This window comes from Heterodontus francisci, chromosome 16 (genome assembly GCF_036365525.1).
Source record: "Heterodontus francisci isolate sHetFra1 chromosome 16, sHetFra1.hap1, whole genome shotgun sequence".
NCBI lineage: Eukaryota > Metazoa > Chordata > Chondrichthyes > Heterodontiformes > Heterodontidae > Heterodontus > Heterodontus francisci.
In genome coordinates, this window is record NC_090386.1 from 70,873,038 (window position 1) to 70,897,589 (window position 24,552).

Consider the following 24,552-nt stretch of genomic DNA (forward strand, 5'->3'; position numbering starts at 1 on the left):
GGGGTGAGAAAGGTGCGTTAGAAATTTATTGGAGAACTTTGGGGGGGTGGGGGGGGGTGTAGCTTTAAAAATTTTAATCGGCTGGCAAGACAGGCTGCCCTTTAAAAATGGCGTCAGTGCCTGCGCACAGACAGCTGACGCCATTGCTGGGGGCGGACAGCCCACCCCCTCCACATGATTGGGGGGTGGGCAGGCCGCCCCAACTATTTAAATGAGCCGCCATGCAGGAGATTGCAGTGACTCTTTGGTGGCAGGCCATCATTGTTTGAGCTCACTGCTGAGATCAGTGGCGGGCTCCTTATTTTGAATAGTCTGCTGTTTTAACAGCAGAGATGAGCATTCTTGCCATGTTCTTGGAAAGCTGAAGGTATATTGTTTCATGTAATATGCATAATTCTGGTTAGGCTTGCATCTCCATTATTGTAATACTGCCAAGGATCTCAAACATCTTGCCACAACAGAGATATTACAGGACTCTCCCATATGTGGAGCAAGTTCTTGCTGCCTTTGTACCTTCAGCACATGGAATCCGGTTTCTATGGACAATCTGTAGCTAAAGTACATTCTCGATACATATTTAACCAAGAAGTGGATCATACAGAGGCGGTGATCAATATAACTACACTTATTTCCATTTCCTTTAAGTTAGCACAATCATGACTTGCTTCCATACATCAAGTAGACTGTATGCTCCTCATGTAAAGTCGAGTTTTGCCCAACTTCCCAAACTGAGAAGACCTTCTTCACTCTCAGAGTTTGTGTTTGGTTAGAATCTCCGTAATTTCACAAAAAAAGTTTTTAATATGTATAATGTTAGAATCACTGATCGATAAATTTTAACTTTCTCTACTTATCAGGCCTTACTCAGAGTTATACTTCGTCATTCTGGGAAGACACAAGATTTGGAATGTCTGTCTTGCACAGGCTTGAATGTTATAGAATGATCACTGACAAAATCAAGTTTTAGCTTTTTCTAAGATATTTGGAGGAAGGACTTCGAATCATACATAAACATAAAAACGGACAAGACCAAACCAATAGTCCTCTCAGTACTCATCTTAACAATTAGATAGTGTAACTTTATGCATCACCCTCGTGAATCACAGCCCTTGAGAAGGCAAACAAGAGGAAAAGAAACTGCGGCCAATTCGAGGAAATTTCTTGGTGACTCCAAGATAATTGAGCAAGCTCCATGGCTACCTATGACATATCATTAGATGTCCTCGATTAACCTCCCCCCACCACCCCCCCAAACCCCATGACATCTTAGGACATCTATATAAACGTCTTGGTTATACGACATGGTGTATAATAAATCATGCAGTTAAACAACTAATGGACTATCAATACCATAAACAATCAGTTTCATTTTTTAAAAACCGATTCCTAAATAAAGTTCATACGAAATGAAGCAGCACCACAGGAAATAAACATGTTTGAAAATTTAGATTCACAAAATAAACTGTTTTTGCAGAATATGTTACTGACCACAAACTGCTTGCAGCTGCAGTATCTCTCTTGAACAATGCATTCAACCATTCCTGAGCTGCTGTTTTAGGAGATATAATCGAGTCGAACAAGATTATTAACCTTTGAATAGTGTTGACTAACAATCACAAACAGAAATTTAGAATGCAAATTCTTGAAGTAAATTTAAACTTCATGGCACAGTGCAGGGCCTGTCCCTACCTGGCTTTGCTTATGCCAACAGAAATTAAATTATTGCACAATCTCATCCTGGCATCTTGCCAATTTGGTATAACACTTTGCAGACTGGTTTAATTGTAAATAACTCATGCCTTTTGATTAGCATCACACTACTTCTACAAGTGTAAACTAGTGTTTCTTATTTATTTGTCCTAAAACAATGTGCCATATGCGCAAAATTGCAGGATGTCACAACAACTCCATTATGCTGTCGCCTTGTTGCGCTATCGAGTGGTAGTGTATACAACTGCATTCTGCCCTTGGAATTCACTATGCCACAATGGGAAGATGCAAACTGGGCTCTTGGTTGGTAATAACAGACTAGCAAACTGCCAACCACCCTCTGCCAGGGATAGTATGTGACAGGAAGACATGCTGGAAAGGAGAAAGGAAGAGCTGAACTACAACAAAAAATAAATTGCTCACACTTCCTTGTTGTAATGCATGTCTCTCAGTTGATCATTTTAAATCAGTTGATAATGACAGTTTTGGAGTGCAGAATGGAGTGAAACAGGGTTGTGTCCTATCCCCTACTCTGTTTGACATCTATTTCTCCATATTCCTGACCTTTGCCTTCCCTGCAGGTCTGACAGGAGTCCACTTGCACACTAGGTCAGACAGCAAGCTCCACAATCTATCAAGGCTGAAAGTGAAGACAAAAACACAACACGTCCTGATCAGGGAACTCCTCGACGCTGATGATGCTGTGCTAGTTGCTCACATGGAAACTCAGCTACAAAGACTCGGACTGTCTCATGCCTGTAACTTGTTCTCTTGACAATGAGCATCAAGAAAACCATCGACATGGGACAAGGTGTTGCATCTCCGCCCTGATTACACTAAATAACATGGCACTGGAAGTGGTCAGCAAATTCTGCTACCTTAGATCCAGCGTGATAGACAATCTGTCCCTGATGCAGAGCTCGATACACACATAAGGAAAGCAACTTCCACCTTTAGCCAACTCACAAAACGCACATGGGATAACACCAAGCTGACCCTTGGGACCAAGCTGATGGTTTATAAGGCGTGTGTTCTCAGCACCTTGCTGGATGGCTGTGAAACATGGGTGACTTACAGCTACTAGGAAAAGAGAGCTCAATCATTTCCAACTTCGCTGTCTGCAGCGCATTATGGGTTTATCCTGGCAGGTCAACATCACAAATGCAGCAGTGCTCTCAAAGGCATAGCTCCCAAGCATATTGGCACTAATCAAACAGAGCTGGCTTCAGTGGATCGGACACGTCCGCAGGATGGAAAACGGTTGCATACCTAACGGCTTTCTGTATGGTGAGGTAGCCGGGGCCAGATGACCAGTGAGGCGCCCAAAGCTCCGCTTCAAGGATGCTTGCAAGCATGACACAAAGACCTTAAATGTTGACTATCACACCTGGGGGTCAGTAGCTGTTGAAAAAGGGAAATAGCAACACATCCTGTGGTCTGGCGTGCACTACCATGACAACCATTGGCTAAAGCAACTGGGCAACAGTCACCAACTCAAAAAACAACTCACAGCGTCACTTGGCAGCTTCACATGCAGCACTTGTGGCAGAACCTGCCTCTCAAGGATTGGCCTTCACAGCCATCAGCAAAGGTGCACCAAGAGAAGACACCCCACCTAAATGGATTGTTTGCTACGTGTCATCATCTTTCGTAGATGGAAGGATGCCAACCAACCAGCTTCAAGACTCCTTTGGGCTTTTTTGACCGAACTTCTCCAATGAACAGACATTATAGAGCACATTATCAGTGCTTTCAGAAACATCCCAAGTGTTTCATGGGGGAGATGGTGACATGGTGGTAATATCACTGGACTAGTAATAGAAGCCCAGGGTAATGCCTTGGGGACATGGGTTTAAATCCCACCATGACAGCTGGTGAAATTTCAATTCAATTAATTAAAAATCTGGAATTGAAAGCTAGTTTCATGGGACCATTACTGAGACTATCATTGATTGTTGTAAAAACCCATCTGGTTCACTAATGTCCTTTAGGGAAGGAAATCTGTAGTCCTTACCTGGTCTGGCCTACATATGACTCCAGACTCACAGCAATGTGGTTGACTCTTACATGCCCTCTGAAATGGCCCAGCAAGGCTGTCAAGGGCAATTAGGAATGGGCAACAAATGCTGGCCTTGCCAGTAACACCCACATCTCCATGACAGAATAAAAAAAAATGAATTATGAAGTACAGCGAGTATTCATTGATATACTGAGGCCGGACATGTGAGTATTAGTACAGATTAGAACTCTTCTTTGGCCTCCTTATCTCGAGAGACAATGGGTAAGCGCCTGGAGGTGATCAGTGGTGTGCGGAGTAGCGCCTGGAGTGGCTATAAAGGCCAATTCTAGTGACAGGCTCTTCCACAGGTGCTGCAGAAAAATTTGATTGTCGGGGCTGTTACACAGTTGGCTCTTCCCTTGCGCCTCTGTCTTTTTTCCTGCCAACTGCTAAGTCTCTTTGACTCGCCACACTTCAGCCCCTCCTTAACAGCTGTCCGCCAGCTCTGGCGAACGCTGGCAACTGACTCCCACGACTTGTGATCAATGTCACAGGATTTCATGTCGTGTTTGCAGACGTCTTTAAAGCGGAGACATGGACGGCCGATGGGTCTGATACCAGTGGCGAGCTCGCTGTACAATGTGTATTTGGGGATCCTGCCATCTTCCATGCGGCTCACATGGCCAAGCCATCTCAAGCGCCGCTGACTCAGTAGTGTGTATAAGCTGGGGATGTTGGCCGCCTCGAGGACTTCTGTGTTGGAGATACGGTCCTGCCACCTGATGCCAAGTATTCTCCGGAGGCAGCGAAGATGGAATGAATTGAGATGACGCTCTTGGCTGACAGACGTTGCCCAGGCCTCACTGCCATAGAGCAAGGTACTGAGGACAAAGGATTGATACACTCGGACTTTTGTATTCCGTGTCAGTGCGCCATTTTCCCACACCCTCTTGGCCAGTCTGGACATAGCAGTGGAAGCCTTTCCCATGTGCTTGTTGATTTCTGCATCGAGAGACAGGTTACTGGTGATAGTTGAGCCTAGGTAGGTGAACTCTTGAACCACTTCCAGAGCGTGGTCGCCAATATTGATGGATGGAGCATTTCTGATGTCCTGCCCCATGATGTTCGTTTTCTTGAGGCTGATGGTTAGGCCAAATTCAGTGCAGGCAGCCGCAAACCTGTCGATGAGACTCTGCAGGCACTCTTCAGTGTGAGATGTTAAAGCAGCATCGTCAGCAAAGAGGAGTTCCCTGATGAGGACTTTCCGTACTTTGGACTTCGCTCTTAGACGGGCAAGGTTGAACAACCTGCCCCCTGATCTTGTGTGGAGGAAAATTCCTTCTTCCGAGGACTTGAACGCATGTGAAAGCAGCAGGGAGAAAATCCCAAAAAGTGTGGGTGCGAGAACACAGCCCTGTTTCACGCCACTCAGGATAGGAAAGGGGTCTGATGAGGAGCCACCATATTGAATTGTGCCTTTCATATGGTCATGGAATGAGGTGATGATACTTAGTAGCTTTGGTGGGCATCCAATCTTTTCTAGTACTCTGAAGGGACCACGTCTGCTGACGAGGTCAAAGGCTTTGGTGAGATCAATGAAAGCAATGTAGAGGGGCATCTGTTGTACAGATTATTACTACTAACAAGAAAACAGACAAATTAAAATTCTCTAGCTGTTAAAAAAAAACTCTTCTATAACGAATCAGAAATCTCAATTAATGATTCATAACTTTAAGCAACTGCTATATGTGCTTGAAGCACACTTTATCTGCATGTTATAATACATATTTAAGTAGAAAATAAAAAGTATTTACAAACATGCCACATAGATTTAAGAAACACTTGCATTTGCATAGCACCTACACATCTGAGAAAGACAACTTAATGCATGTCTTACAGATTATTTTTGAAGAGCAATTGCTATTGTGAGCAAATGTGGCAGATTTATGCACAGCAAGATCCCACAGACAACAATATGAAGAACAACCAGCTAATCTGTTTTGGTAGTGCTGGTGAAGGGAGTAATGTTGACCAGGATGCCAAGAAAACTCTCTACTCTTCTTTGATAGTCCCATGGGAACTAAACATCCAGAAGATAAGTTCTCTGCTTAATGTCTCATCTGGCAATGCAGCACTCTCAAAACTGCAATTAAGTGATAGCTTAAAGAAGAGCTTAAATTTATATTGTGACTCATCATTACATGTGTATGAAGTGCATCACAACCAATGAATGACTTTTGAAGTGCAGTCGTAGTTGTTACCTGGACAAATGCAATAGCCAATTTGTAAACAAGGACCCACAAACTGTAAATGAACTGTAAGTGATCAGGCTCTGGTCATGTTGGTTGTGGGAATAACACAACTGGGAGACAGATTTCCACATTCTCCATACAGATTATATTAAATAACACACCTTTAAGGAAATATTGATGTATTGGTTAAAATTGTACTGCAATTACTCTAGTTCAAGTAAGTGACAGCGATACTGACCTCATTAAATGAACAGCAGGTTCCTACTTCGGCAGCCTGCTGTAATACAATTTCTGCTTTTTGCCTCCAAATGGTTTGAGTTCTAAAAATATTTAGCAAATTCACAGCAAATGATTTCTGCTGCTCAGCGAAAGCTTTGTGAAGAGATGTTTTTTGTTCCATACCCCACAGAAGTAGTTGTCTTGCTTTCACTTTAAACAGCTTGTGGCAGCTTGTTTAATTTCCTTTGCTGACAGGAAAACATTGAAAATAGATATTTATTTCTTTACTGAGTTTCAATTCCAGAGCCGTTTTGGATGTACTACAAAAAGAGAACCAAGCTTCCTGCAAGTCAATCAGGCAGCTGCAATCTCAGGCAGAAGAACATCTCTTTAGTAAAGTAAAATACTGCGGATGCTGGAAATTTGAAATAAGTCTGATGAAAGGTCATCGACCTGAAACATTACCTCCATTTCTCTCAACAGATGCTGCCTGGCCAGCTAAGCATTTCCAGCATTTTCTGTTTTTATCTCTTTAGAATTGTCTCTCTTGACCACGTTTCCAATAATGTTCAGAACTGCTTATTTTCGGATTGTAAAAATAATTCAATCAGAGGGAAGATTCCTGCACATCTACCTGTTTGTACTGAGTGAAAGCTGGTGTGAATGGGTTGGAGATCAGACTGAAGAACATATAGCATCTGTACTACATGTAATTAAAAGAGTTCCACATTTGAAAACCTGCTTTAACATAAACACGTGGAAACATAGATTTTGATGGCTCAATGGTCTATGGATCACACTCGAACACTTGGCTTGGGATTCACAGGTTCTGGGATTTTAATCTTCCAAGTGGAAATAGGATCTTCTTAGTTTGGGTTCAAAAGTATAAATAACCACAGGAGGTAATCTCTAAAGAATAGTGATGTCTTGATGCCAGATCATCAAAAGGCTTCAAACGGATTTCAAAATCAGGAAAGAAGATTGGGAAGAGCCAGTGTACACTGACTCTCCAAACTCTCAACAAATTTGAGAAGATTTACTTAGTTCAGTTGAGGGAAATAGAAAGCTACTTGAATATTGAACAGTTGCTGTTGCTTGTGACACATCTCAAACTTGTTGGATTTTGTTTGTTAAAAGATAGCCCAGAAGACTTATTGTTGCCCTTCCCAACTGGGATTAGTCTTGTTTGGGCCAGTCATTGCTCCGTTCCGTTGGCAACAGTACATTTTGGTAGTGATTTCATTATGCAAGTCATGACATCATACCACACAGCTATTTTCCCTGTCGTGCTATTGTCATTCAGGCCCCCACCTGTCAAGAACGAGGCACATTAGTTTCGCCACATGGACATTAAATTTCAAACTGTTGAAGCGAAGAAAGGACTTGCTTTAAAAAATTTCCAGATCTTGGCAGGAAACACATTTTCACATTAACAGTGAGTGTTTGGAAGGACAAAGCAGCCATTCCCTGACACATTCAACCCACAATGGACTCTTGGCTGGAAATACATTTGCATATCAACAGACAGTGCTTGGAAAGGACAAAGGACCATTCCCTGACACATTCAGCCCACAATGGACTTTTGATCACCAGACATTGAAGGTCGGGGAGCTCGCATTCCAGGTTAACTGTTAAGATGGCTGAATACACAAACGGACATGGTCAAACCAGCTAGTCACATGACTAACCTGCTGGGCAACCTGAGTTTTTTGAATCTGTACAAACAGTTTGGGCAGAAAGCAGAATGCTCCTGTACGGAGAAGATCTCTCCTGGCTGGCTCACCCCAGCCTCTCTTGTCTGCCTGCTCCCATCTCTTTCTCACAGAATTCCAAATCCACTGAAGACACATGAAGTCCTAGAGAGAAAAGGCTCCTACAGAGAACAAGGTTCAAGAAGAATACTGGGCCCCAACGAAAAGCAAGATCTATCTACAAACAAGGACTCTACGTGAGCTCGAAGAACCGTAACAATTCTTCAGATATTGCCTCAAATTTTTCCACTTTATTTTTCTTCTCTTTTCTGTCTCTATTTGCATGTGTGTATGGCTTATGCATGCTAGCGTGGGCGTGTCATGTATCCATAGGCATTAACCAATTAGAGTTTAAGTTTAATAACTTTCAACTTTTCTTCTTTAAACCTAAGAAAACCTGTTTGTGCTGGTTTCTTTGCCTTATAATTGGAAAGCCATTTCCTCAGTTCCCACCATCGACGCCTGGAAATCTCGTCCGCGTCCTTCGGGAGGTGAGCGACATCCTCGGGCACCGGTACCAGCAATGCCGACAGCGCGCTGCAGATGCTCTCCGAGCCATCTCCTGCGGGCGCTTTGAAGTTGCGGCCGAGGAGCCGTTCGTGGCTTTTTGGGTGTTTGGGGCATCTTTTCGCAAGGCTTCCCTAGGGTCCCGCTGCTCCTCCTTCTCTTCAACGGACTTACCGCACGCCGTGGCCGCGGACACTCTGGACAGTGAAGACAGCAGGATCGGAGATCAAAGTATCACCAGCTGTACTTTTCAGTTTCGTCCGGACTGCGATCAATTTCATTGAGAAAACAAAGAGCAGGTATGGCTGGGGGAGGGCAGTGGGCCCAGGTAACATAAACTAGCTGTTAGCTTGTAGTTAGGGCTAAAATGAACTGATTAAAGAGCCAGGGGAGTTTAAACCGTTTAAGAGGGTAGATTGGGGGAGAAAACACAAAGAATGGGAGCAGATGGCCATGGATAGAGTTGAACAGCAAGGGAGCTTCCTCGGGAGCTTACAGCCCAGGAGCCATCTTGAGCCTGCACCCCCTTTCCCCCCCCTTCCCAGCTTCACGCTCTCAGCTCACCCCCCCGCACCGCCCTCACAACCCCTTCCCAGCGCCCCCCCTCGCACCATCTTCCCCCTGCACCCCCTTCCCCTGCACACCCCTCCTACCCCCTGACAGCCCCCTTCCCAGCTCCCCCTGGCATCATCCTACACCTGTGTAGGGGCCCTAACAACCCTACTGCCTTGTGGGCATCTCGGGAGAGACCAAGGCAAGAACATCCGGAGCGGAACCCTGTAGGCGGTCATGTGTCACCTTTGGCATGTTTCCGGCAGTTCCTGCAGCCATACCAGTGCCAAACGTCGTGCTCTGCACTCCTTTGGACCCCACCAGAAAGGCCGAGAGGGGGGTTTTGATGATTGGGCAACTCTCAACCTCCATACATTCGCCTAGGCATGCGCCATGGAGAGGTCACTCCATAGTTGCCTCACAGCGACTGAAACAACACGGAAGGCAGCAGTTACAGGTTATAAGTCCAGCTCAATTGGCATAGAGATTGGGCGCCACGGGTTGCCTTTGTCGGTGGGAGGGGTCATCGCACCTCACTGGACAGCTACCGCCCGCCTCAAACCGGGAAGCCCCCGGTCAATAAGGTTCTGTCCCACCACAGTCCACCTGCTTCAATGGGTGCTTGGAGCTCAGGGTCATTGCCCGACAAGTGGACTGCAACACCGCACCAAACAAGATGAAAAAAGGAAAGAAGGTACCAGCCCTACGCTTTGCAAGCTGTAACGTCAGAACTATGTGTCCTGGCCTGTCGGAAGACCTGACACACATCAAGGATTCTCGGAAGACCGCCATCATTAACAACGAGCTCAGCAGACTCAATGAAGACATTGCAGCACTTCAGGAGACACGCCTCCCCGCGAATGGATCTCTAGCAGAGCAAGACTACAGCTTCTTCTGGCAGGTTAGGGATCCTGAAGAACCAAGACACCATGGAGTGGGCTTCGCCATCAGAAGCTCCTTGCTCAGCATGATATAGCCTCCCTCAAATGGCTCGGAACGCATACTGTCCATCCGACTGCTCACCGCCTCTGGTCCAGTACACCTACTCAGCATCGATGCTCCAACACTCTGCTCCCCACATGAAGCTAAAGACCAGTTCTACGAGGAACTCCATAATATCATTAGCAGCATCCCCAACACCGAACACCTGTTCCTGCTGGGGGACCTTAATGCCAGGGTTGGGGCCGACCATGACTCATGGCCCTCCTGCCTTGGGCGCTATGGCATTGGTAAGATGAATAAGAATGGGCAGAGACTGCTTGAGTTGTGTACCTGTCATAATCTCTGCATCACCAACTCGTTCTTTCACACTAAACCCTGTCACCAGGCTTCATGGAGGCACCCAAGATCGCGTCGTTGGCACAAGGCGAGCCTCCTTAAACAGTGTTCAAATCACACGCAGCTTCCACAGTGCGAACTGCGACACCGACCACTCCCTGGTGTGCAGCAAGGTTAGACTCAGACCAAAGAAGTTGCATCATTCCAAGCAGAAGGACCACCCGCGCATCAACACGAGCAGAATTTCTCATCCACAGCTGTTACACTAAGTTCACTTGTAACAGCCCTTCAAAACACTCCCACAGGGGATGCTGAGACCAAGTGGGCCCACATCAGAGACACCATCTATGAGTCAGCTTTGACCACCTACGGCAAACGTGCGAAGAGAAATGCAGACTGGTTTCAATCTCATAATGAAGAGCTGGAACCTGTCATAGCTGCTAAGCGCGTTGCACTGTTGAACTACAAGAAAGCCCCCAGCGAGTTAACATCCGTAGCACTTAATGCAGCCAGAAGCACTGCACAAAGAACAGCCAGGCGCTGCGCAAACGACTACTGGCAACACCTATGCAGTCATAGTCAGCTGGCCTCAGACACTGGAAACATCAGAGGAATGTATGATGGCATTAAGAGAGCTTTTGGGCCAACCATCAAGAAGATCGCCCCCCTCAAATCTAAATCAGGGGACACAATCACTTACCAACGCAAACAGATGGACCGCTGGGTTGAGCACTACCTAGAACTGTACTCCAGGGAGAATGTTGTCACTGAGGCTGCCCTCAATGCAGCCCAGCCTCTACCAGTCATGGATGAGCTGGACGTACAGCCAACAAAATCGGAACTCAGTGATGCCATTGATTCTCTAGCCAGTGGAATAGCCCCTGGGAAGGACAGCATTACCCCTGAAATAATCAACAGTGCCAAGCCTGCTATACTCAGCACTACATGAACTGTTATGCCTGTGCTGGGACGAGGGAGCAGTACCTCAGGACATGCGCGATGCCAATATCATCACCCTCTATAAAAACCAAAGGTGACCGCGGTGACTGCAACAACTACCGTGGAATCTCCCTGCTCAGCATAGTGGGGGAAGTCTTTGCTCGAGTCGTTCTAAACAGGCTCCAGAAGCTGGCCGAGCGCGTCTACCCTGAGGCACAGTGTGGCTTTCGTACAGAGAGTTTAACCGTTACATGCTGTTCTCCCTTCGTCACTGCTTTCATTGATCTCACCAAAGCCTTTGACCTCTTTAACAGATGTGGTCTCTTCAGACTACTAGAAAAGATTGGATGTCCACCAAAGCTACTAAGTATCATCACCTCATTCCATGACAAGATGAAAGGCACAATTCAACATGGCGGCACTTCATCAGACCCCTTTCCTATCCTTAGTGGCGTGAAACAGGGCTGTGTTCTCGCACCTACACTTTTTGGGATTTTCTTCTCCCTGCTGCTCTCACATGCGTTCAAGTCTTCTGAAGAAGGAATTTTCCTCCACACAAGATCAGGGGGCAGGTTGTTCAACCTTGCCCGTCTAAGAGTGAAGTCCAAAGTACGGAAAGTCCTCATCAGGGAACTCCTCTTTGCTGACGAGGCTGCTTTAACATCTCACACTGAAGAGTGCCTGCAGAGTCTCATCGACAGGTTTGCGGCTGCCTGCAATGAATTGGGCCTAACCATCAGCCTCAAGAAAACGAACATCATGGGGCAGGACGTCAGAAATGCTCCATCCATCAATATTGGCGACCATGCTCTGGAAGTGGTTCAAGAGTTCACCTACCTAGGCTCAACTATCACCAGTAACCTGTCTCTAGATGCAGAAATCAACAAGCGCATGGGAAAGGCTTCCACTGCTATGTCCAGAATGGCCAAGAGAGTGTGGGAAAATGGCGCACTGACACGGAACACAAAAGTCCGAGTGTATCAATCCTGTGTCCTCAGTACCTTGCTCTATGGCAGTGAGGCCTGGACAACGTCTGTCAGCCAAGAGCGACCTCTCAATTCATTCCATCTTCGCTGCCTCCGGAGAATACTTGGCATCAGGTGGCAGGACCGTATGTCCAACACAGAAGTCCTCGAGGCGGCCAACATCCCCAGCTTATACACACTACTAAGTCAGCGGCGCTTGAGATGGCTTGGCCATGTGAGCCGCATGGAAGATGGCAGGATCCCCAAAGACACATTGTACAGCGAGCTCGCCACTGGTATCAGACCCACCGGCCGTCCATGTCTCCGCTTTAAAGACGTCTGCAAACGCGACATGAAATCCTGTGACATTGATCACAAGTCGTGGGAGTCAGTTGCCAGCGTTCGCCAGAGATGGCGGGCAGCCATAAAGGCGGGGCTAAAGTGTGGCGAGTCATAGAGACTTAGTAGTTGGCAGGAAAAAAGACAAAAGCGCAAGGGGAGAGCCAACTGTGTAACAGCCCCGACAAACAACTTTTTCTGCAGCACCTGTGGAAGAGCCTGTCACTCAAGAATTGGCTTTTTTAGCCACTCCAGGCGCTGCTCCACACACCACTGAACACCTCCAGGCGCTTACCCATTGTCTCTCGAGATAAGGAGGCCAAAGACGACAAAGAATTGGAAAGCAGTAAACAAGGATTCACCAAGGGGGAGCTAGAAACACGGTGTGTTTAAAAGTAAACTCTGTTATGGTTCGACCAGGTGAAGGCCGAGAGGGAACCTTAGACACCTTTGTCACCTGGCCGTAACAATATCAAAACCCGAGGTCATGAGGTCACTGCTTTATGTACATTCACACAAACCAAGATGTCATGGCCATTTTGTACATGTGGAGACTAACAAGCCCCACTCCACAGCTTATAAAACAATAATGGCTATACTTAAAAGTAATTAATTGGTTATTAAGCACTTTGGCTTATCCTGAGGAAATGATAGAATGCTATAAATATCGATTTAATTTTCTCTGCTGCACCTGCTAGAACCCACTGCTGCTAATCACATGAACAATGCATAATCTAATTTAAGAAAACAATTTCCAATATGTTTTGCAATAATATTCGCCTAAAATATGCAGGTGTGTACTGCAATTTTTAAAAATCATTTATGCATACATGTAATAGTATAGATGTCCTAATTTTAAAGCTTGACCAGAATGAAAGGGCAAATGGTTTAAAATGAGTTATACTAATATATTTACATTGTTCTTGAATTTAACAATATAAACCACCTGTAAATTGATATCAACTAGTTCTTTTATGGTAGCGCTTATGGAGAGTCTGGTCTGCAGCACAACTGCATTGTTTAGCCACTAATCTGGCTTATCCTTTTAAGACTGTTGTTCAAGTACAACCTGTGGGGAAGAAATCTAAATAAGCAAATGCAGACAATTTCAGGTGCTTGTAAACTCCTGATGTCATAGAAAATCCAACTGTCTACAAATGTCTGGTAGTCATGGGGGAAAGTGAAAGGCAGTACTGTGGAGTGATGTTCAGGCTCTTTAAGCACAGGAGGAAAAAAATCAGCGTTTCCATAGCAATGTGAGTAGGCAGACGAAGAATTACTGCTAGACCCAGCCTTGGCATATATTCCTGGCCATAATCCATTCACTTGGTTTTGCTGCACCCGCTCACCCCATTCCCGATCCCTCAGTCTTCAAATACAACATAAGCACTAGATCATACTGAAAATGACTACGTTGAAAATTGGCCATGCTGGGGTCCAGAATGGGTTTAGAGCACAAGTTGGAAGTGGTCCTAACATGCAAAAAACCACACTGGGATCATCTTTGTCCGAGGCAGATTGGTGGTCAGGAACATGATGTTGCAGGCTGGTTTCAACGTGATAGTTGGGGATGAACCAGAAACCTAGGACCTCAAGAAAGGTTAAATCTCAGAGGCGAAAATATAATAGAAGTATTTCCAATAGGAGTTGGGCAATTTTATGGTTAAGTTGAAATATATTTTTTTATATTTTGTATTTTATGTTATAAGTTGCATGTTTTAAAACTTGCGTGTTGTCAACAGTAGGAAGAAAAAAAAGAGAGGGTGAAAAAAATTTCCAAGGAGACTTCGACATATTTGGTTTTCCTTCTTTCCTTTAATAGTAGGTTCTTAGGAAACTGTAGAATGTTGCAGCACAGGAGGAAGGACATTTAACACATCAATCCAACAATCCAAAAGTAATTCCACTGCTTTGCTTTCTCCCCATCCTCCACTGCTTCAAATGCTTATCTTTTTTGAAAAGATCCAATTCTCTCTGCCTCAACTATTCACTGTGGCAAAGTTAACCATCTCCCCTTGAGGTTCAACAGCATTACCATTGCTGAATCCCTCACCGTCAATCATCCTGGGGGTTACCATTGACCACAAACTTAACTGGTCCAGCCATTTAATACTGTAGCTACAAGAGCAGGTCAGAGGCTGGGAATGCTGCGGCAAGTAACTCACCTTCCAAAGTCTGATCACCACCTACAAGGCACAAGTCAGTAGCGTGATGGAATACTCTCCACTTGCCTGGACGAACGCAGCTCCAACAACACACAAGAAGCTCAACACCATCGAGGACAAAGCAGCCTGCTTGATCAACACCCCATCCACCACCTTAAACATTCACTCCCTCCACCACCAACAATCAGCGGCAGTAGTGTGTCGCATATACAAGATGGACAGCAGGAACTCACCAAGGCTCCTTTGACAGCACCTTCCAAAACATTGATCTCTGCCACCTGGAAGAACAAGGGCAGCAGACACATGGGAACACCACCACCTGCAAGTTCCCCTCCAAGTAACACACCAACTGGTCTTGGAACTATAATCGCCATCCCTTCAGTCAATGGGCCAAAATCCTGGAACTTCCTCCCTAACAGCACTGCGGTTGTCTGTACACCACACATACTGCAGTGGGTCAAGAAGGCAGCTCACTACCACCTTCTATAGGGCAATTAGGAAAGGGCAATAAATGCTGGCCTTGCCAGTGATGCTCACACCCCAAGAATGAAATTTAAAATTCCTACTTTAAACAACAATGTTCAAGAAATATCTCTTAACCTGTCTTCATTCACTTAATGACAATTTTAAATTGGTGATCCCTCATCACCAACTCCCCTATTTAAAGGGAAGACCTTTTCTATTCAACTGATCAAAACTCATCACAGTTTAAAATATCCCCATAAAACTTCCGCTTACACTCTCAGCTCCAACAGGAAAAGCCCCAGTATTTCATGTTTCTCTTCACAAGTACAGTTATCCCTGGTGTCAGCTTGGTTAATCTACATCATATGCTCACTATGGTCTTAATATCCTTTCTATAATGGGGTGCCCAAAACTGCAAATATTATTCTTCAGATTTGTCCTGTTCAAAATCACCATTTCTGCTCTTGTACTCAACACCGCTATTTATAAAAACAAAACTGTTTCACGAATATATTCTGCAACATTCTGTGCTTGACCCGAATGTGGCATTCTGGAAACTGCAGGCACAATTGTAATCCATAATTTGTTGAAACTGACAACTTTCTCTGGGAAAAATATCAAGCTTTTGTGTCAGATCAAGGTTTTGAAGTAAAAACATTAATGATGGTATTCAAAAACAAAAAAGTTAATTTTATATGTAAATTTGTTCATGCATTTACATATAAAATTGTGGACATTGTAGTTTTATTATTCAAAAAAATGGGTAAAGTAATTTACAAAAATAATTATTTTCGATTTGGCTGATTAAAGGAATTTTTAAAATTCAAACATATTTCCTTTGGGAGAGTTTTTTTTAAATATTTCAGCCAAGCGAGAAGCTTGATGAACATGAAGCACGCCCTATCTCATTACTTTTAAAATACTTGTACATCTTCTGTGGCATTGCTCATGGTAAAGTCAGCCATTTCATATGATCAGAAGCATTATAACATGGCAAGTCTAGATACATATCCCGTTAAAGATGTCAATTAAGAGACTACAAAATCCTGATCTTGTATGTTCCTGAAGAGTCCCTCTATATTTTTCTTTAAGTCTGACAAAGTTGAAGATGAAGTTTAAACCGTGGCAGAGGAAATGCATTATGTGTACCATTTTTATACTAAACAGATGCAAATTTCAACGGCGTACTATAGCATTATTTCAAGCTCATGGGAAGAATCTATCAATAGAGACTTCAGTAAATTCAGTCAGCTTAAGTGCAGAGGTCATAAAATGGTGTGATTTTCAGTTTATGAAAAAGATCAAAAACTGTTCATGAATTCCAGCTGTACATAACAGCTCACATCAAGGTTGCACGATATCAACTAACTATATTTTGCCACCTGAACAGGTGTTTTTTGTCTTGTCGCAAAAAACAACTTATTCTTCATACTGTACATCAAACCAAGGCAACATGTAATTCAAGCACTATTTCATGTCCCATCAACAGAAGAATACACTTTCATTGATAATAGTGCCAACAGTTGTAGTGCTAACAGTTCAAGTGCAACTCGTCATGGTCTTTTTTTCTCACCTCAGAAATATTGTGCGCGCCTTTAAGGCTGTAAAAGATCAGTGCACCTTTAAGGCAGGGAAGGTTCCAAGAGACATTGTCTGCCAATTGCATTCTGGTTGCCAAGAAACAGCAGCAGGAGAGAGATGTCACGTGATTCAATGTTGCAGTTTTGACTGTTTAAACTAGCTAGCAGAGACTGGTTTTGAGCAGAGAGTTCTGTGAAGTGGTTTGAACTGAAGGAAGAAGCTGTGTTATTTCACTCTCAAAATTCTACAAAGCAACAAGCCAAATTAATTCCTTAAGAAAATAAGAAAAGCTTTTTTTCCAACAAGTTATTTGTATTTGCTGTGTTCATCATTGAATGGACAGTTTAATGCTACAACAGCTGAACTGCTGAATTCCTATCTTTGAAGGACTTTTTTTTTTCCAATCAGACCCGTGAAGACTTCAAGTGACCTTTGACTGTTTCTACATTGGAAGACTCCATCCATCAGGAACGTAACCTGCAAAGACTTGTTTATTTTCTTAACAGCCAGCTAACTTAAAACCGAACCACTGTTAATTTTTGTGTGTATGTATGCGAATGCAGGAGTTAAATTTTTAAATAAGTTGTAAGGTCTTTAGTTGTTTTTTAATAAATAGTGAATTTGTTGTTGTCTAAAGATACCTGCTTTGGTCCACTTCATTCTGGGGACACAAGAGTGCTTAATTTGGCTGTTTTTTTTTCTGCTTTGGAAAGCTTAAATAAATATCCTGTGACCTGTGGAGTGATGGGACTGAATTAACAGTGCGTTGTTCCCACCATGGTCGTAACACTATAAACAGAAGGACACAAATGGGAAAGGCTCAAAGTCATACTGTTTTTACCATGCATATTTAAACTAATAATGGTCTTTGACATTATTGGGTAGGCACTAGTATCAGCTTGGGCATTACATTTCCAGCAGATCCTCAGAGGCACAACACAAATTTTCATTAATTTAAAAAAAAATTCCCAAACACTAGTATAGGTAATAAATTGATTAGCAACTCAACTGTATGCAGTTATGTAGGTTAAATGGATTTTTAACATTTATAGGTAATGGCTCTGAATTTTTGCTGCAATATTTTATTTGCAAAAAGACTGTTTCTGATTCATTCCACACTGATTTAATGGCATTTTAAAAAACTATTATTTTTTTCCACAAAGAATTACATAAAGATCACAATGTATCATCTGGCCCAAACAGTTCATGTTTGTGTATATTCTCCACTCAAGCAGCAGTCCTAATCCCATATGCCTGCCCCATTTCCATATCCCTTCAACCATCTCTTTAACCTCTTCTTAAAAGTTGGCACAGCCTCCCCTTCAATTACTAACTTCAGCGCTGACAATTTGTAACTTCCTTAAACATGCTGCAACTATTAACAGCTTTTCAGGTGAAGAATTTTTTTTTTTTTAAACTGACAACAGGCTTTAAGTTGGAACTGTAACCTAGTTACATTATCTTAAATTATTTAATTAATGAAGAATTAGGCTCCCTGTCCGACATCCAGTCTTATATGTGTCAAAACGTCCTTCAGCCGAACACTGAATTGACAAAAGCCATTGCCTTCTGTCTGCACCATCAACTCCACTCCACTACCGATGATTACAGCCCCTCTCCAGTCACTTGCTCAGGCTGAATCAGACCATCTAGAATATTGGCATCCAATAAAATTGTGTTGCTGAGTTTTAAGCCCCATCTTCAATCCATTCCCAAGACTGTTAACAAAGAACAAAGAGAACAAAGAACAGTACAGCACAGGAACAGGCCATTCGGCCCTCCAAGCCTGCGCCAATCTTGATGCCTGCCTAAACTAAAACCTTCTGCACTTCCGGGGCCCATATCCCTCTATTCCCTTCCTATTCATGTATTTGTCAAGATGCCTCTTAAACGTTGCTATCGTACCTGCTTCCACCACCTCCCCCGGCAACAAGTTCCAGGCACTCACCACCCTCTGTGTCAAGAACTTGCCTCGCACATCCCCTCTAAACTTTGCCCCTCTCACCTTAAACCAATGTTCCCTAGTAACTGACTCTTCCACCCTGGGAAAAAGCTTCTGACTATCCACTCTGTCCAGGCTGCTTATAACTTTGTAAACCTCTATCATGTCGCCCCTCCATCTCAGTCGTTACAGTGAAAACAATCCGGGTTTATCCAACCACTCCTCATAGCCAATGCCCTCCAGACCAGGCAACATCCTGGTAAACCTCCTCTGTACCCTCTCCAAAGCCTCCACGTCCTTCTGGTAGTGTGGCGACCAGAATTGCACGCAATATTCTAAGTGTGGCCTAACTAAGGTTCTGTACAGCTGCAGCATGACTTGCCAATTTTTATACTCCATGCCCCGACCGATGAAGGCAAGCATGCCGTATGCCTTCTTGACTACCTTATCCACCTGCGTTGCCACTTTCAGTAACCTGTGGACCTGTGCGCCCAGATCTCTCTGCCTGTCAATACTCCTAAGGGTTCTGCCATTTACTATATACTTCCCACCTACATTAGACCTTCCAAAATGCATTACCTTACATTTGTCCGGATTAAACTCCATCTGCCATTTCTCCGCCCAAGTCTCCAACCGATCTATATCCTGCTGTATCCTACTGACAATCCTCATCACTGTCCACAACTCCACCAACCTTTGTGTCGTCCGCAAACTTACTAATCAGCCCAGCTACATTTTCCTCCAAATCATTAATATATACTACAAACAGCAAAGGTCCCAGCACTGATCCCTGCGGAACACCACTAGTCACATCCCTCCATTCAGAAAAACACTCTTCCACTCCTACCCTCTGTCTTCTATGACCAAGCCAGTTCTGTATCCATCTTGCCAGTTCCCCTCTGATCCCGTGTGACTTCACCTTTTCTATCAGTCAGCCATGAGGGACCTTGTCAAAGGCTTTACTGAAGTCCATATAGATAACATCCACTGCCCTTCCTTCATCAAGCATCTTTGTCACTTCCTCAAAAAACTCAATCAAATTAGTGAGACACGACCTCCCCTTCACAAAACCATGCTGCCTCTCGCTAATAAGTCCGTTTGTTTCCAAATGGGAGTAAATCCTGTCCCGAAAAATCCTCTCTCATAATTTCCCTACCACTGACATAAGGCTCACCGGCCTATAATTTCCTGGCTTATCCTTGCTACCCTTCTTAAACAAAGGAACAACATTGACTATTCTCCAGTCCTCTGGGAACTCATCTGTAGCCAATGAGGATGCAAAGATTTCTGTCAAGGCCCCAGCAATTTCGTCCCTTGCCTCCCTCAGTATTCTGGGGTAGATCCCATCAGGCCCTGGGGACTTATCTACCTTAATGCTTTGCAAGACACCCAACACCTCCTCCTTTTTGATAATGAGATGACAGACTATCTACACTCCCTTCCCTAGGCCCATCATCCACCAAGTCCTTATCCTTGGTGAATACTGATGCAAAGTACTCATTTAGTACACCATTTCCTCTGGCTCCACACATAGATTCCCTTCTCTGTCCTTGAGTGGGCCAACCTTTTCCCTGGTTACCCTCTTGCTCTTTATATACGGATAAAAAGCCATGGGATTTTCCTTAATCCTGTTTGCCAACGGCTTCTCATAACCCCTTTTAGCCCTCCCGACTCCTTGCTTAAGTTCCTTCCTACTGTCTTTATATTCCTCAAGGGATTCGTCTGTTCCTAGCCTTCCAGCACTTACGAATGCTTCCTTTTTCTTTTTGACGAGGCTCACAATATCCCGCGTTATCCAAGATTCCTGAAACTTGCCAAACTTATCCTTCTTCCTCACAGGAACATGCTGGTCCTAGATTCTAATCAACTGACGTTTGAAAGACTCCCACATGTCAGATGTTGATTTACCCTCAAACAGCCACCCCCAATCTAAACTCTTCAGTTCCTGCCTAATATTATTATAATTAGCCTTCCCCCAATTTAGCACCTTCACCCGAGGACTACTCCTTATCCACAAGTACCTTAAAACTTATGGAATTATGGTCACTGTTCCCGAAATTTTCCCCTACTGAAACTTCGACCACCTGGCCGGGCTCATTCCCCAATACCAGGTCCAGTACGGCCCCATCCCTAGTTGGACTATCTACGTATTGTTTCAAGAAGCCCTCCTGGATGCTCCTTACAAATTCTGCCCCATCCAAGCCCCTCGCACTAAGTGAATCCCAGTCAACATAGGGGAAGTTAAAATCACCCACCACTACAACCCTGTTACCTTTACATCTTTCCAAAATCTGTCTATATATCTGCTCCTCTACCTCCCGCTGGCTGTTGGGAGGCCTGTAGTAAACCCCCAACATCGTGACTGCACCCTTCCTATTCCTGAGCTCCACCCATATTGCCCTGCTGCATGACCCCTCCGAGGTGTCCTCCTGCAGTACAGCTGTGATTTACTTCGATAATCTGCAACATTGCCCACCTGCACACTGGAAAACTCATATATACATTTTTCTGTCATGCCCCGCCTCAACTGTGGTAATGGTCTCCATGGTGGCCTCATGTCCTCCACTTCAATAAGCTTCAGTTTGTCCAAATCCTGTCGTGTACAGTCACAAACAAGTCTGCCATTTGAAACAGCTGAGAGCCCATAATACCACTTGCAGAATACTTTTTCAACAAATTATTTTTACTCAGGTTTCACTCTCATGGCATTGTCAGAAGTGGTACATTGAATATTTAAATTATTCTAAGAAGCTCCAATAAAGGTCAAGCTGCTGCTCCCACAGCTAGCTGGCTACTGATGATTTACCTACACTAAATTGTCAATAATGTGCAACTAATGGGGGCTTAAGCCATTATCTGGAATGTGGATGCCTTTACCCATGCTACTGGACTGTATATTCCTCCCACTGGTGGTGAAATTAATGCAACTGCAGTTTTCGTCATCAAATTTGCAACACAAATGCAAGTTGTGCTGAGATTTCAAAGTCCATTCAAGGACTGAAAAAATTAGAATAAGGTTTTTAAAAATTCCAAAATGAACAGCTTGGGTGTAGGCAACAGTCTCCATTCAAATAAATCTTCAGTGTGAAAACACACATATTTAAATTAATTTAACTTGGAGCTACCCCAACCCAAACTGTGCCCCTTTTTTGATGCTATGAAATTTCCACACCTTGTCAGTATGCATACTCATACTTGCTAAGCAACCTGCTCCCACGCTTTAGCCAGCAAACAATAAGCATGCAAAAGCAGTCCAACGACAATTTTCTGCAACTTTCCCCTTAACTTTGTCAGAAGATATCCAAAAAACACCGGACACCTTGTCAAAGCAACATACTGCAATACAAAACACTGCTGATTAGGGAAGGAATCAAGTCCTCCTTCTATGGCAATTCATGTCAGCATCCGAATATGCTACAACACTGTTCCTCAAAAATTATAGTGAACTTTTTTTTCTGCCTGCTGGTGCTTGTAAATATCGATTTTTATATACAATGTATAAGAGGTTTAAGAATGTCTGTCACACTTCGGATGTCACATTTCAAGGTTCAAAAGTATAACAAAAAGACAATAATCTCCTTCCGAGTTTAAAAACAGAGTAACTGGCTAATTGCTGTCACTGATGTAGTTTGCAGGTTGACCTGGAGCCAGAAATTTACATGCCAATGGCAATCCGTAAACTTCCTTCACCAACTGCAATTGAACTCCAACAAATCTAAGGCTTCTGTCTATTTACAGCCATAAACCATTTATACACAGCTTCACCTTAGTGAAAGAATATTGTGTGTTCTATGGTTCCATTTGTTACAGTGATGAGGGATCCAGTGAGTGTTAATTACATACTGTCAGAAGTGGGAATGTTCACTGATGATTGCACGGTGTTTAGTACCACTCGCAACTACTCAGATACTGAAGCAGCCCGCATGCAGCAAGACCTGGACAATATTCAGGCTTGGACTAATAAGTGACAATTAACATTCGTGCCACACAGTGTCAAACAATGACCATCTCCAACAAGAATGAATCAACCATCTCCCCTTCACGTTCAACAGCATGACTGTCACTGAATCCTCCATCAACAGCCTTGGGGTTATCATTAATCAGAAAGTGAACTGGACCAGCCACATAAATACTGTCGCTATAAGAGCAGCTCAGAGGTTGGGAATTTTGTGGCGATTAATTCACCTCCTGACTCCCTAAAGCCTGTCCACTAAACACAAGGCAGAAGTCAGGGGTGTGATGAAATACTCTCCACTTGCACAGATGAGCACAGCTCCAACAACACTCAAGAAGCTCAACACCATCCAAGACAAAGCAGTCCACTTGACTGGCACCCCATCTCCCACCTAAAACATTCACTCCCTCCACCACTGGCGCACAGTGGCAGCAGTATGTACCACCTACAAGATACACTGCAGCCACTTGCCAAGGCTCCGTCTGCAGCACCTTCCAAACCTGTGACTTCAGCCACCTAGAACAATAAGGGAAGCAGATGCATGAGAACACCACTATCTGCAAGTTCCCCTCCAAGTAACACCATCTGGCCTTGGAATTATATCACTGTTCCTTCACAGTCACTGGGTCAAAATCCTGGAACTCCCTCCCAAGTAGCACTGCGGTTTTACGTACACCACGTCAAGAAGGCATCTCACCACCACCTTCTCAAGGGCAATTTAAATGGGCAATAAATGCTGGCCTTGCCAGCGATGCTCACATGCCAAGAATGAATACAAAAAATCATCACAAAGATGATACTGATCCTGATAGTAGAGATAAGTTATCAGCAGAGAGTTATCCTGCACTAATAACAGAGATTTTATAATTTAGTACTCCTGGGCTGAACTGGTTGGCCAGTTTCTGTACTGTATATTCTAAGAATTTCTCATGGTTGAACACCTATGAGAAATTCAGGCAGAGATCAGGAGTGCTAAATCATGAAATCTTGCTGTGTCTACTTGCCTTAAGTAAGCATCCTCACCTGACTCAGTAACCTCTAAAGACAGTTACCACAATCATATAATAAAAGCAAAATACTGCGGATGCTGGAAATCTGAAACAAAAACAAGAAATGCTGGATTCACTCAGCAGGTCTGGCAGCATCTGTGGAAAGAGAAGCAGAGTTAACGTTTCGGGTCAGTGACCCTTCATCGGAACTGACAAATATTAGAAAAGTCACAGGTTATAAGCAAGTGAGGTGGGGGTGGGGCAAGAGATAACAAAGGAGGTCTAGATTGGACCAGGCCACATTGCTGACCAAAAGGTCACGGAGCAAAGGCAAACAATATGTTAATGGTGTGTTGAAAGACAAAGCATTAGTACAGATTAGCTGTTAATACACTGAATATTGAACAGCAGCAAGTGCAAACCTGAAAAAAAAACAGTGGGTAAGCAAACTGAACAAACTAAGATGAAATGAACTAAATGCAAAAAAAAAAGATTGTAAATAATGTAAAAAAGAATGTAAAAAAAAAGGAAGAAAAAAATAACTAAAAATGAAAGTAAAATGTGGGGCTGTCATGCTCTGAAATTATTGAACTCAATGTTCAGTCCGGCAGGCTGTAGTGTGCCTATATCAGTAGATGAGATGCTGTTCCTCGAGCTTGCGTTGATGTTCACTGGAACACTGCAGCAATCCCAGGACAGAGATGTGAGCATGAGAGCAGGGGGGAGTGTTGAAATGGCAAGCAACCGGAAGCTCAGGGTCCTGCTTGCGGACTATTACACCATTAACATATTGTTTGCCTTTGCTCCATGACCTTTTGGTCAACTATGTGGCCTGGTCCAATCTAGACCTCCTTTGTTATCTCTTGCCCCACCCCCACCTCACTTGCTTATAACCTGTGACTTTTCTAATATTTGTCAGTTCCAATGAAAGGTCACTGACCCGA

The 24,552-nt window shown here is 43.9% G+C and overlaps 1 protein-coding gene across 3 annotated transcripts in view; it reads right to left on the reverse strand.

Annotated features, from left to right (window-relative positions):
- Positions 1-24,552, reverse strand: part of plagl2 (pleiomorphic adenoma gene-like 2) — a 172,330-nt gene that overhangs the window by 89,397 nt on the left and 58,381 nt on the right. The window contains exon 1 of one of the 3 annotated variants that reach the window (XM_068048355.1): positions 1,489-1,516. The exons of the other annotated variants lie outside the window; for them this stretch is intronic. The gene's annotated coding sequence lies outside the window, so the exon portion shown is untranslated. Of the gene's footprint in view, positions 1-1,488; positions 1,517-24,552 lie in introns of those variants that run through there. 3 annotated transcript variants of the gene reach the window in all.